The 12,614-nt window shown below is 43.5% G+C and overlaps 1 protein-coding gene across 2 annotated transcripts in view; it reads left to right on the top strand.

The window, feature by feature from the left end:
- Nucleotides 1-12,614, top strand: part of LOC126267040 (uncharacterized) — a 162,258-nt gene that overhangs the window by 50,171 nt on the left and 99,473 nt on the right. The gene's annotated exons all lie outside the window — the stretch shown is intronic.

Here is a 12,614-nt window from a genome sequence, read left to right as displayed (position 1 = left end):
GTAGTTCTAAGTTCTAGGGGACTGATGACCTAAGATGTTAAGTCCCATAGTGCTCAGAGCCATTTGGACTTAGCGCAAAATGCTGTACAGTGAAGTGTACAGTGTTGATGGGACGGTCAACTGGATTTTACTTGTCAGTGTCGGGTCAGAATGCTTTGTAACTAAAATTTACGCATTGACAATGGGCGTCAAGAAGGATTGGTGTTGGTAATCAGTTAACTCCAGCATTTATCCTGAAGAACGCTGTATTTATGCGACTAATAGGATCAGTTCTTGCGTGTGAGATTGTCGCTTCTTCTGTTACACAGAAACGTTTAGAACATTTGAAATCTCAAATTTTGTGTTGATAAGCGCGTAGCTTGACGAACCTCGACACGCAGTTCGGATACAGAGTGAAGAGATCACACTAACGAGAATTGTTGCGTCTGAGCATCTGCGCCTTAGCAATAGTCTGTTGTCAAACTCTAATATGGAGCATATGAAAGCAAATCTGATCTCTTAAAAATAGTGTAATTTCTTGACAATGTTTATGCTAAAATTACGAAGAGTTTTTAAAGTGACAACAAAAGTACAGAAAAGAATGAAGCGGTCATTAATTACTTGTCGTATCGTACGTGTGGTGAAGTTTCGCAAATAATTATTTGTTCCCTTATGGCACACACTGGAGGATATAAAATGACCTAAATGTTATATTATTTTAGATAACAGTGACAGTTGTGAATACTAATTAATTTACTTTTTTAGTGCACTACTTACTAGCAAATAGCGATGTTAGATACCTAGACTTACTTCCCTATAGAAAGACCTAGTGTTGAGTACGTGTAGTAGGAATCTGTATTACCTACCATCCATAATTTTGCAGTGTGTGTAAGATAGTTTCAAGGGCAATAATACGATAATGTAGTAAACATGTCAGGGAAGCAGTATGTTCTACAAACAAGACTAAGTAACACGCTCAATTAACAACATTTATTCCGTGCTGTAGTTATTCACTTAGCTGTTATATACACATTTTTTTATTTGTGCTTTTTCTTCCTCACGACATTTGGTTGGAAAATAGCACGCTATAAAGTAGGTGACGGGTCTTACAAAATGAAGAAACGGTCGGATACAAGGTGTTCTGCCAGGACTGGCACATCGTTCCTGTTGAAACCCATTTATTTTACATAACTGATCCAGCAAATATGACTTCCATTAGAGTTCTCTAACACAAATTTTACGTGATCTTATTTTGTTTATCGCTCCTCAAGCCAGATTCACACACGCCACAGCTAGTGCCATACTGGAGTGGCACCGCAGTTGCATATGTGTCCGACGTCTACGTCTTCACTAAATTTCGAACATCTCGGTGCGCTTTCGTTCGCGAATTGTCATTGTGGAATGCTTCGCGCCTCTGTGTGGATAACGTGTCTAAAAAGAGGTCTTCAGCTACATCATTAAATTTGTGACTGAAATGTTACAATACCAAGAAAATAGTTAATGTAGAATAATGAAATCTCAGGAATACATTTGCTAGATAAAATATTTGAGTGATTAACATTGCAAGATCACAGGCTAGTGTAAGGGCGTGATATGCCGTTGTAAATGTGAAGTGCAGGTACATTAATAAACAGTGTACCGCCAGAATGTTCCAGAATGAGAGTTTCGCTCTGTAGCGGAGTGTGCGCTGATATAAAACTTCCTGACATATTAAAAATGTGTGCCGGACCGAGACTCGAACTCGAGACCTATGCCTTTTGCGGCCAAGTGCTCTACTGTCTGAACTGCTCAAGCACGACTCACGTCCCGTCCTCACACTTTACTTCTGCCAGTACCTCGTCTCCTACCTTCCAAACTTTACAGAAGTCCCGAGTTCGAGGCTCGGTCCGGCACACAGTTATAATCTGCCAGGAAGTTTCACGCCAGAATGTTGACTGCAAGCATGAAAGTTTGCATGCATTGTGCTGTACAGGTGCCGGATGGCAGTCTGTGGGATGGAGCTCCATGCCTGTTGCACTTGGTCGGTCAAAATAGGGACGGTTAATACTGGTTGAGGATGAAGCTGTAGTCGTCGTCCGATGATGTCCCTTGTGTGCTCGATTGGAGGTAGATCTGGTGATAGAGCAGACCAGGGCAACATGTCGACACACTGCAGAGAATGTAGAGTTACAGCAGCGGTGTATGGGCGAGCGTTATCCTGTTCGAAAACACACTCTGGGATGCTGTTCATGAATGACAAAACAGCATGTCTAATCACCAGACTGACGTACAAAAATTGCAGGTAGCGCGCGTGGGGTAACTATTAGAGTGCTGCTGCTGTCATATGAAATCGCACCCAAGACCATAACTGCAAATGTAGGTCCAGTGTGTATAGCACGCAGACAGGTTGGTTGCAGGCCCTCAAATGGGCTCCTCCTAAACCACATATGGTCATCACTGGCAAAGAGGCAGAACCAGCTTTCATGAGCAATCAACAGACCTCCGCCCTGCCCTCCCGCTTGACACCACTGAAGTCTCAAATTGTGGTCGTTAGGGATCAGTGGAATGCACACTACAGGGCATCTGGCTCAGAGCTGTCCTTGAAGTAACAGATTTTTAATAATTCGTTGTCAGTATGGTGCCAACTGCTGCTCAAGTTGTTCCTGCAGATGCAGTACATGAGCCAGAGCCATACGAAAAACAGGGGTCTTCCCCCTCTGTAGCGATACGAGGCCGTCCAAAGCCCGGTCTTCTTGCATCAGTAGATTCTCATGACCACCGCTGCCTACAACCATGTACGGTGGCTACATTCCTGCCTAGTCTTTCTGCAATGTCCCAGAAGGAATATCCAGCTTCTCGTAGCCCTGTTACACGACCTTGTTCAAGTTGATTGAGGTGATGGTGATGGGAGTTTTTGTCGCTATAAAAACATTCTTGACTAACATCAACTCACCACGTCCAATCTCAAAGGTAACTAAGGATCACGACCGTTACAGCGTGTATTCAAAAGCAAACCTGATCTGCGTCCTCAGAGTGGCGTTACTGTCACCACTCTTATGCGACTGGTGCGAAATTTGAATAGACAACGTCTTTCAGATGTAGAAACGCGCCTACCAGCCTTTCGTGTATGTTGCACAACTCCTCCTTGGTGCCGAGTTTTTTAAGCCGTAATTTGAGAACGGTATGAGGAATATCAATGCCAGTGTGTCAAAAAAGTGATTATAAACACCGAAACTTTCAGTATGAATCGTAGATTGATTTTGTGGACAATGTTTGAAAGCGTTGCTGGGTTTGATGTAATCATTACAAAGCAAAAACACGAGTGTGTGTCAGTAAGTCGCAAACTGGGATAGAGACATCGGAGCCGCGAGTACCAGACTGATATTTTCCTTTTCAACAGGCTCCCGTTGTAAATTTACACACTTTCCCATCGCTCGACAAAGCGTTAGGCCCGTATATGGCGCACACAGCAGAGGCAGAGCTAGAGAGATTCTGCAGGTCAGCGTAGTATAGGCACGGCAGAGCTCACAAGGGACGTCTTTGGCCTCAAATCTCGGAACCGCACGAAACCATGCTTAGAATATAAATTGATCATAAAAAAAACTTTAGTCTGTGTTACTTCCAAGAAAAAAGTTTCATTCTTCCATGTGTGACATTGTAATGGAAAACGAACTATTTGTTGTTGTTGTTTTCTTCAGTCCTGAGACTGGTTTGACGCAGCTCTCCATGCTACTCTATCCTGTGCAAGCTTCTTCATCTCCCAGTACCTACTGCAACCTACATCCTTCTGAATCTGCTTAGTGTAGTCATCTCCTGGTCTCCCTCTACGATTTTTACCCTCCACGCTGCCCTCCAATTCTAAATTTGTGATCCCTTCATGCCTCAGAACATGTCCTACCAACCGATCCCTTCTTCAGGTCAAGTTGTGCCACAAACTTCTCCCCAATCCGATTCAATACTTATTAGTTATGTGATCTACCCATCTAATCTTCAGTATTCTTCTGTAGCACCACACTTCGAAAGCTTCTATTCTCTTCTTGTCCAAACTATTTATCGTCCATGATTCACTTCCATACATGGCTACACTCCATACAAATACTTTCAGAAATGTCTTCCTGACACTTAAATCTATACTCGATGTTAACAAATTTCTCTTCTTCAGAAACGCTTTCCTTGCCATTGCCAGTCTACATTTTATATCTTCTCTACTTCGACCATCATCAGTTATTTTGCTTCCCAAATAGCAAAACTCCTTTACTACTTTAAGCGTCTCATTTCCTAATCTAATTCCCTCAGCATCACCCGACTTAATTCGACTACATTCCATTATTCTCGTTTTGCTTTTGTTGATGTTCATCTTATATACTCCTTTCAAGACTATCCATTCCGTTCAACTGCTCTTCCAAGCCCTTTGCTGTCTCTGACAGAATTACGATGTCTTCGGCGAACCTCAAAGTTTTTATTTCTTCTCCATCGATTTTAATACCTACTCCGAATTTTTCTTTTGTTTCCTTCACTGCTTGCTCAATATACAGATTGAATAACATTGGGGAGAGACTACAACCCTGTCTCACTCCCTTCCCAACCACTGCCTCCCTTTCATGTAACTCGACTCTAATAACTGCCATCTGGTTTCTGTACAAATTGTAAATAGCATTTCGCTCACTGTATTTTACCCCTGCCACCTTCAGAATTTGAAAGATAAAACTTAGAACTTAGAAGATACCAAATCCACTTCAACAATTAGTTCATGACCCCACTCGAAGCGTAAATGGTTGCGAAAGCATACTTGACCTTTTAGCAACAAGTAATCCTGGACAAATAGTGAGTCTTGTGACGAATACGGGGATTCAGTCTAATGCCGCTGTCAGTAGCATCAACCAGATCATTTATGTAAATCGTAAAAAGCAGAGGACCTATTACTCTGCCCTGGAGCACACCTGAAGGTACTCTTGTTTCTGTTGAAGTTACCCCGTTCAGCACGACGTACTGCTCCCTTTCTGTAAGAAAACTTTCTATCCAACCGCATATGTCATTGGATAGACCGTAAGCGCCCACGTTTTGTAGCAAGCGACAGTGCGGAACTGAGCCGAACGCCTTTCGAAAGTCGAGAAATATGGCTTGAACCTGGGAGCCGGTATCTTGAGCCTGTTGTATATCAACGCACAAAGAGGGCCCACAGTGTCTCTCATGACTGCTGTTTCCTAAAACCGTGCTGGTTTCTGCAGATGAACTTCTCAGAGCCTAGAAAGGTTCTTATGTCTGAACACACATGTTCCACGATTGTACTACAAATCGATGTAGTGAAATTGGCCGGTAATTCTGGGCATCCGATTTTCTATGCTGTTTATAGATTGCTATGACCTGGGCCTTCTTCCAGTCCCGTGGAACTTTCCGCCGTTCCAATGATCTCTGGTAGATGACGGATCAGAATGGTGCTGTATTTGTGGCATAGTCAACATTAAATCTTACGGGTATACCGTCTGGGCCAGATGCCTTTCTGGCGTCTAATGATCTTAACTGTTTTTCAATCCCAGATACACTAAACGCTATGTCAGCCATCCTTTCGTTTGTTAGATAATTGAAAAGGGGTATGGTGCTGCAGTCATCTATCATAAACGAGTTTTATTGATAGCTAGGTTTAGAATTTCGGCCTTCTGTTTATCATCGTTACATTACCCGTACTCTCAGCAAGAGAAGGTATTGAAGTATTTGTAGCGTTCATAGATTTTACGTACGACCATTTCGCATAATTTCTGTTTGTCAGCGGGGCAGTGACTACGTTTAAAACGACTGCTGCAAAATTCTCTGCTGAGGAGTTTTGCTGGAAATCACACAGGCTACTGTTGTTTTTATGATAGAGTGTTGGGCTAAGCGTGATTTCTTGCGCTTTAGAACGTTCGAGGTCAAAGATGCCCGTGTCAGTAGTGGCTCAGCGATTACGAAGCACGGAGAACCCTGCAGTGTCCACCGTTAGTTTGTCTGTGCATTTCCGTTTCTTTTCTTTAAACAAACTGCCATCCTGCCGTAAATGTAGAGTTAAGAGTTGGGGCTACTGACAAAAAAATTTTTTTTAGCTACAGCTTTTCTCGTGCTCGTCAAATTGTGGAGTGTACATTTGGTACCTTAGTTCCAGATTCATGTGCTTAAATGGCCCTTTTAGTGTAAACTGCAGACTGTAGAGAGAATTGTCACAGCTACGTGTGTACTGCATAATTACTCAAGGACTCAAGCATTACATCACGTAATCTCGCCGAGGAGGAGGAAATGGAACCACTGAGTACTAACCGGTTGCTGTCGCCTCCTCCGAGTAGGTGTAGAAACGAGTCGAGCTTTCCTTACGTGCAAAGTGTTTTAATTCATTAGAAGATTCTGTTCTGTGACACTATGCAGCTATAAAAGAAGGGGCCAATACTAACGTAACGTAGTTACAGTAATAACTGATGTAATTTAACTCGTCTGGATCATTCTTCCAATTTTATCCTGTATTAATTCATTGAAGAAATCTGTACTAGCTTGAATGTCGCCATAGATATGAAAATTGCGCATGTGAATCATATGGCAAAATATTCTGCTGCTATTGTGCTATAATTTGCCAAAATCTTGTTTCGATATTTAAAACCGTTTGAGATACGACGGATTTATGAATATTTCATTCTGGCATTCTCGTTGGCGCAAGTGTTCGGGACGGAGAGCTTTACCTACAATCCATTTCCTAGAGATTGGAGACTGGTAGCGATATCCTTCCAAGTATAAAGAATAATTCAATACATTAGCTACATTTTGCAAGCAGCAACGTATGACTAACATGCACCAAATGCAAATTCGTGGCGACCCCTATTTTCCATCCAAACTTTAAATTATTTCTCTAGTGGTTTAGCTAGTCTCGGAATATCAAAATAACTATGACCATTGTCCGCAGCTCGTGGTCTTGCGGTAGCGTTCTCGCTTCCTGCGCACGGGGTCCCGGGTTCGATTCCCGGCGGGGTCAGGGATTTTCTCTACCTCGTGATGATTGGGTGTTGTGTGTTCATCATCATTTCATCATCATTGACTCGCAAGTCGCCGAAGTGGTGTCAACTAAAAAGGACTTGCAATACGGCGGCCGAACTTCCCCGCATGGGGCCTCCCGGTCAACAATGCCATACGATCATTTCACTATGACCATTGACGAAATGATAGGCAATTTGTCAGGAAGCTGACAAAGTAAGCTACGAGATGTGCGACAGTCAGTTTATTAAGAGAATAGTTTCTTTACAGTCGTTTGAGAAAGATTGCAGATCGGCCGGAAAGCGCGCCTTGTCGTCCGAGCGGGGAGCTGTGAGCCTGCTACCTTCGGCGAAGAACCAACGGGTCCCGAGGGAACGACGCAGGCGGAGTAGCAGCTCGGACAACCCTTGCTAATGACCTGCCCTGCGCTCGGAAAGCGTGGTTTACAAAAGCCCAACTGCCTATGCTCTACCTTTGCTGCGTGCCTTAAAAGCCTACAGCTTAGAATTCAAGTGGCAGCATTCGCATCTGGCAAGTGACCTTCCCAGATATAACAAGTTTATTTCGTTCTTTAAATTGCTGCATCCTGCAAGGCCGAAGTGCATGGAGATGGCGAAATACTCCTAGACGGGGAAACAATGTCCTATCACTGCGTAACCAGGGCGGCCAGGATGCGTGTGTGACACTTTTTTTTGTCCTTTGATGAATTCCTGTATCGAATTGATCAAAAATTCTCATGAAACACGGTTCGAATCATACGTCCATCAAAAAAAGTTTTGCGTCGCCCCGGTTCCCAGAACTCCTGAAGATAGAAGTTGACCGTGGATATTGTATTGCAGACACAGTCTTATTGACTGTTCAGAGACGTCACTAAAACCCGCTAAGATGTAAACAACCATGCATGAGCAGCGTCTATTAGACGGAGGGGGTCCGACAGCCTATTAGTTCCGGTCATTCCACCGGGAAGTAGGTACACGGCTCGTGTTGTCTGTAGTTCAACCATGCCTAGACGGTCAATAGTGCGGTTCGATGGCGTGGGCATTTTTACTTTGTGCCAGGAAGGGCTGTCAACAAGGGAAGCGTCCAGGCGACACGGAATGAACCAAAGCGATGTTGCTCGGACACGGAGGAGATACAGAGAGACAAGAACTGTCGATGACATGCCTCGCTCAGGCCGCCCAAGGGCTACTTCTGCAGTGGATGACCGCTACCTACGGATTATAGCTCGGAGGAACCCCCACAACGGCACGATGTTGAATAATGCTTGTCGTGCAGCCACAGGACGTCGTGTTACGACTCAAACTGTGCGCAATAGGCTGCATGATGCGCAACTTCACTCCCGATGTCCATTGCGACGTACATCTTTGCAACCATGCAGCGCGATACAGATGGGCTCAACAACATGCCGAATGGATCGCTCAGGATTAGCATCACGTTCCCTTCACCGATGAGTGTCGCATATGCCTTCAACCACAAAATCGTCGGAGACGTGTTTGGAGGCAACCCGTCAGGCTGAACCTCTTAGACACCCTGTCCAGCGAGTGCAGCAAGGTGGAGAGGGTTCCCTGGTGTTTTGGGGTGGCATTATGTGGGGCCGACTAAGCCGCTGGAGGTAATGGAAGGCGCCATAACGGCTGTACGATACGTGAATGTCATCCTCCGACCGATAGTGCAACCATATAGGCAGCATATTGGCGAGGCATTCGTCTTCACGGACGACAATTCGCGCTCCCATCCTGCACATCTTGTGACTGACTTCCTTCAGGATAACGACGTAGTTCGACTAGAGTGGCCAGCTCGTTCTCCAGACATGAACCCTATCGAACACGCCTTAGTAGATTGAAAAGGATTGTTTATGGACGACTTGATTCACCAACCTCTGAGGGATCTGCGCCGAATCGCCGTTGAGGGGTGGGACAATGGGGACCAACAGCGCCTTGATGAACTTGTGGATAGTATACCTCGACGAATAGAGGCATGTATCAATGCAAGAGGACGTGCTACTAGGTATTAGAGGTACTGGTGTCTACAGCAATCTGGACCACCACTTCTGAAGGTCTCGCTGTATGGTAATAGAATATGCAATATGTGGTTTCCATGTGCAATAAAAAGAGCGGAAACGATGTTCGTTTTGATCTCTCTTCAAATTTTCTGTACAGGTTGCGGAACTCTCGGAACTGAGGTATTGCGAAACTCTTTTTGATGTGCGTACATGGGACGCATTTCGCTATGGACGTACTCTGTGGGCAGTTCCTCGTATCACAAAAATCTCTTTGTTCTGGTCGGGTACACAATCGTAGCAGACGTGCCATGTTGGCCTGACCACAGATCTTGGCGCGAAATTTAAAACGATATGGCTATTCTAGAGTTTGCGACTTACTGACTCACCCTAGAAAGAAGCATTGAATGGCGCCCGATAAACTACCCAACAAGTACATGAAATTTTTGCCATTCGTGAAAGGTTTAAGGTCGAATGATCTTCAAATGTTAATTGTTTCATAAGTATACTTGCACCCCTATTTTATTTCTGCGCGAAACCAATGTTCGTATCCAACATTTGCGTTTTCTTTTATTTACATTTTGATCTTGCCTCAGTTCTAACGCCACAGTCTGCGCTAAATTAACACCTGCCGAATCATCTCGGCTGAAGCTGGCTCCATATTGAAAACTGTGAAACTACGTAGAATTTGTGGCACCCCCTGTGTGCACGGTAGCTCACGGTGCCACTGCAGAAAGCGACGAGATGTGTCGACACTTGTGTTACTTAGGTGAACCCAGGTTTAGTATTGTAGCAAAATATTTTTACTGTGTGACGTGCTCAAGACTTTTGCCACTGATGTTGTAATCAGATGTTATCGCGTTCCTCCTCGTTGTTCTAGGTAGGTATTACACTGCATTTATCCATACCTAAAGAGGTGTTATGCATGCAAATTAAATTAAAAATAGTTCACATCCCACTGTTCCGACAAAGGTTTTAGGGAGATTGCCCTTGGGTATAAGGCAAATGTTGGGTCTGGAAATGCCATTTCAAAAATGCCTGGATGGGACTCCCTTTGTCCCACTACCAGTTTGTCTGGTATTTGGCTGAAAAAACCCTGACCGTCCAGGGGATCATTATTCGAACAGCCCGCCATACCTGTAGGGGTAGGGAATGACAAATATTTAAGAAATAATTAAAAAGTCCTGGAAATCTCGCTCAAAGATCACCGAATTTCCTTACGATCATGCAGCGAAGGTACTTAGTTGTAGATAACATTGGGGAACAAACTGGTAACGCTGCTGATCCTACTTGATTAATCATTTGTGAATAATAACGACGAGAAAGTTCCTATTACGCCTTCTTGGTCCACACCCAATGTTCCGTTCCTGCTGAACAGCCACTGACTGGTATACGGTACTGGGCTGTGTTAGTCAAATATTCATCGAGCCAGTCATGCATCTGCGAACATTCTCCGTATGATCGATTCTTTGTCAGTAGTCTAACGAAGTGGTAAAGCGCCGAACGTCTGTTAAAAAACTAAAACGACAGAATCTTACCTGTTCACTGCACCAAATGTTTACAAGATTATTGTATATCAATAAAACATACCGTATATCACACGAGTGATATTTTTCTGAATCCGTGCTGATTTCTTGAGAGAAGATTTTCATCCGGGGATGCCATAATGATTGAGCGTAGAACATGCTCTGGGATCGTACAACAGAAGGGCGTAAGCATTATTGGTCTGGAATTTCTACGCTATCGTTATTTCATCCTTTTGTAAACAGGAGTGACAAGATTTTTTTCCTGCCGAAAGTGAATGCGCAGGAGATTCTGGATAAATAAGAGCTAGGAAGTCGGGTAATTTTGCAGTATATTCAGCGTAAAATGTGACTGGAATTCTGTTAGGGTCTAACGCTTTCTTCGCGTTTTCAGTAGCTGTGTTGCTTATTAATATATCAAATTTGAATGTGCGACTGTCTAACATTGGTACAGTATTATCCGTTCATTGACTTAACGTGTTACCAGAACGTTCCTGATCATCTTTCGTCAAGATGAGGCTGAAATATCTAGGTTCGGCACATGCTCCATTTTTGCGGGTGCACGAGTTATTAAGTTTTCTGTATAGGTTTCCGTTCAGCCTCTTTTGTAGCTGGAGTGTAGTAGTCTATTTTCGCAACATTTTGTGAATGTCATCAAACCAAATCGGGTCTTTGCCCTCTTTTATTGCTCGGTACGTATTTAGCTAGAGCTCTGTTCGTGATGTCTTTCACTGTCAACCACAATTGTTTAACTTACGCGATCAAGCTCAGAGGGTCGACTGCAGCTTCGAGGCTCCTCTTTAACTGCATTCTGTTTCCTGCCTTATGTCGCCAGTTATCCCCCCCCCCCTCCCCCCCAATGCCGATCTGCAACAGACTTCGTGTATTCCATCTCCCCGCCGTCTCTTTGATCTTAATTTGTTCTTTGACCAGATCTCAGTTCGGCTTTTATCGTAATAGTGACCTTTATTTCCACCTACCACAAATACTCTCGTAACTTGCGTCATGCTCCTTTTGCCTTCGGTGACCTCGATTCCTGTAATTATGGGGGCGTTCTGATGAGAGAAGCCTCCCAAATTTTTATATGGAAACTCTTGAAGCTTCTTAAACAAATCAGTCACTTACCTCATCAAGTAGTCTTTAGTATAGGTGTGTCAGTATTGTCACATAATGTAGCAAAAATGAACGAAGCAATTAGTATTTGGAACGTTTTAAATATTGTGAGATCCAAGTTAAGAAGGTGTTATCCAACCGAAGACAATGTAGGGCATGACGGTGATGCTTTCGCAATGTTTTTGGTGGCTCTGCTTATTCAGAAACGTGAATATTCATTTCACGTCTCAACTAAAGCTACACTGGATAGGATAGCGTATGAAAAAAACTACTTCATAGACGATAACGCGATTAATAGTGTTAGAGGTTGTAGTGCTAGTGGCAACGGCGTAAATAGCACTTCTCAAAGAGAAGCCAACAGATATCCAATGCTATTAATATTTTAACAAAAGTTTTGGAGAAGTCTTGAACGTATTTATGATCCACGTGAAGTTGCGACCTCGTCATTGAAGAGACATCCATCTGTAAAAAGCGCATCGGACATCGAAGTAATATTTGATTATGCGGAGAAAAAAGACTAAATGAACATATATTTTGAGGAAAAAAGGCAATCAAAGAACTGGGAAGAAAACAACACACACTACCCCAATTCCTTAGAAGGGAAATGTATACATTAGAGGCTCATAAAATTTTCGACAATGCAAAAATCAAGGGAAATTGGGCACACGAAGTTCAAATGTCGTGTAACTTTAGTAACACGTTTCAAGAAAGAATTTGGAAAGTGCCGTAGACACATCACTGCTTTCATAACAGGCGGAGACGTTCGGGAAGATCAAGATATTGACCAGTCTGGGGCCCGTCTTGTCGGAAAAGTATACCAGAAAACTGAAAGTTTCCACATACAGCCACACTGCATTTGGACCACTGGTCAAAGTGGATCTTATTATGAACTAACTTCTGGTGCGCCACTATCTAAAAGGGGAAATTAAGTTACCTTGATCAGTCTGCGCATAGTACAACTTATAATTACGTAAGTGATGCTGGACATTCGATGAGTGGACGCCTAAAAAATAAAACTGTATTTGTCTTCA

Source organism: Schistocerca gregaria, chromosome 4 (genome assembly GCF_023897955.1).
Source record: "Schistocerca gregaria isolate iqSchGreg1 chromosome 4, iqSchGreg1.2, whole genome shotgun sequence".
Taxonomy (NCBI): domain Eukaryota; kingdom Metazoa; phylum Arthropoda; class Insecta; order Orthoptera; family Acrididae; genus Schistocerca; species Schistocerca gregaria.
Note: the sequence above shows the minus strand (reverse complement) of the source record. Positions and strands in the feature narration are given on the sequence as shown.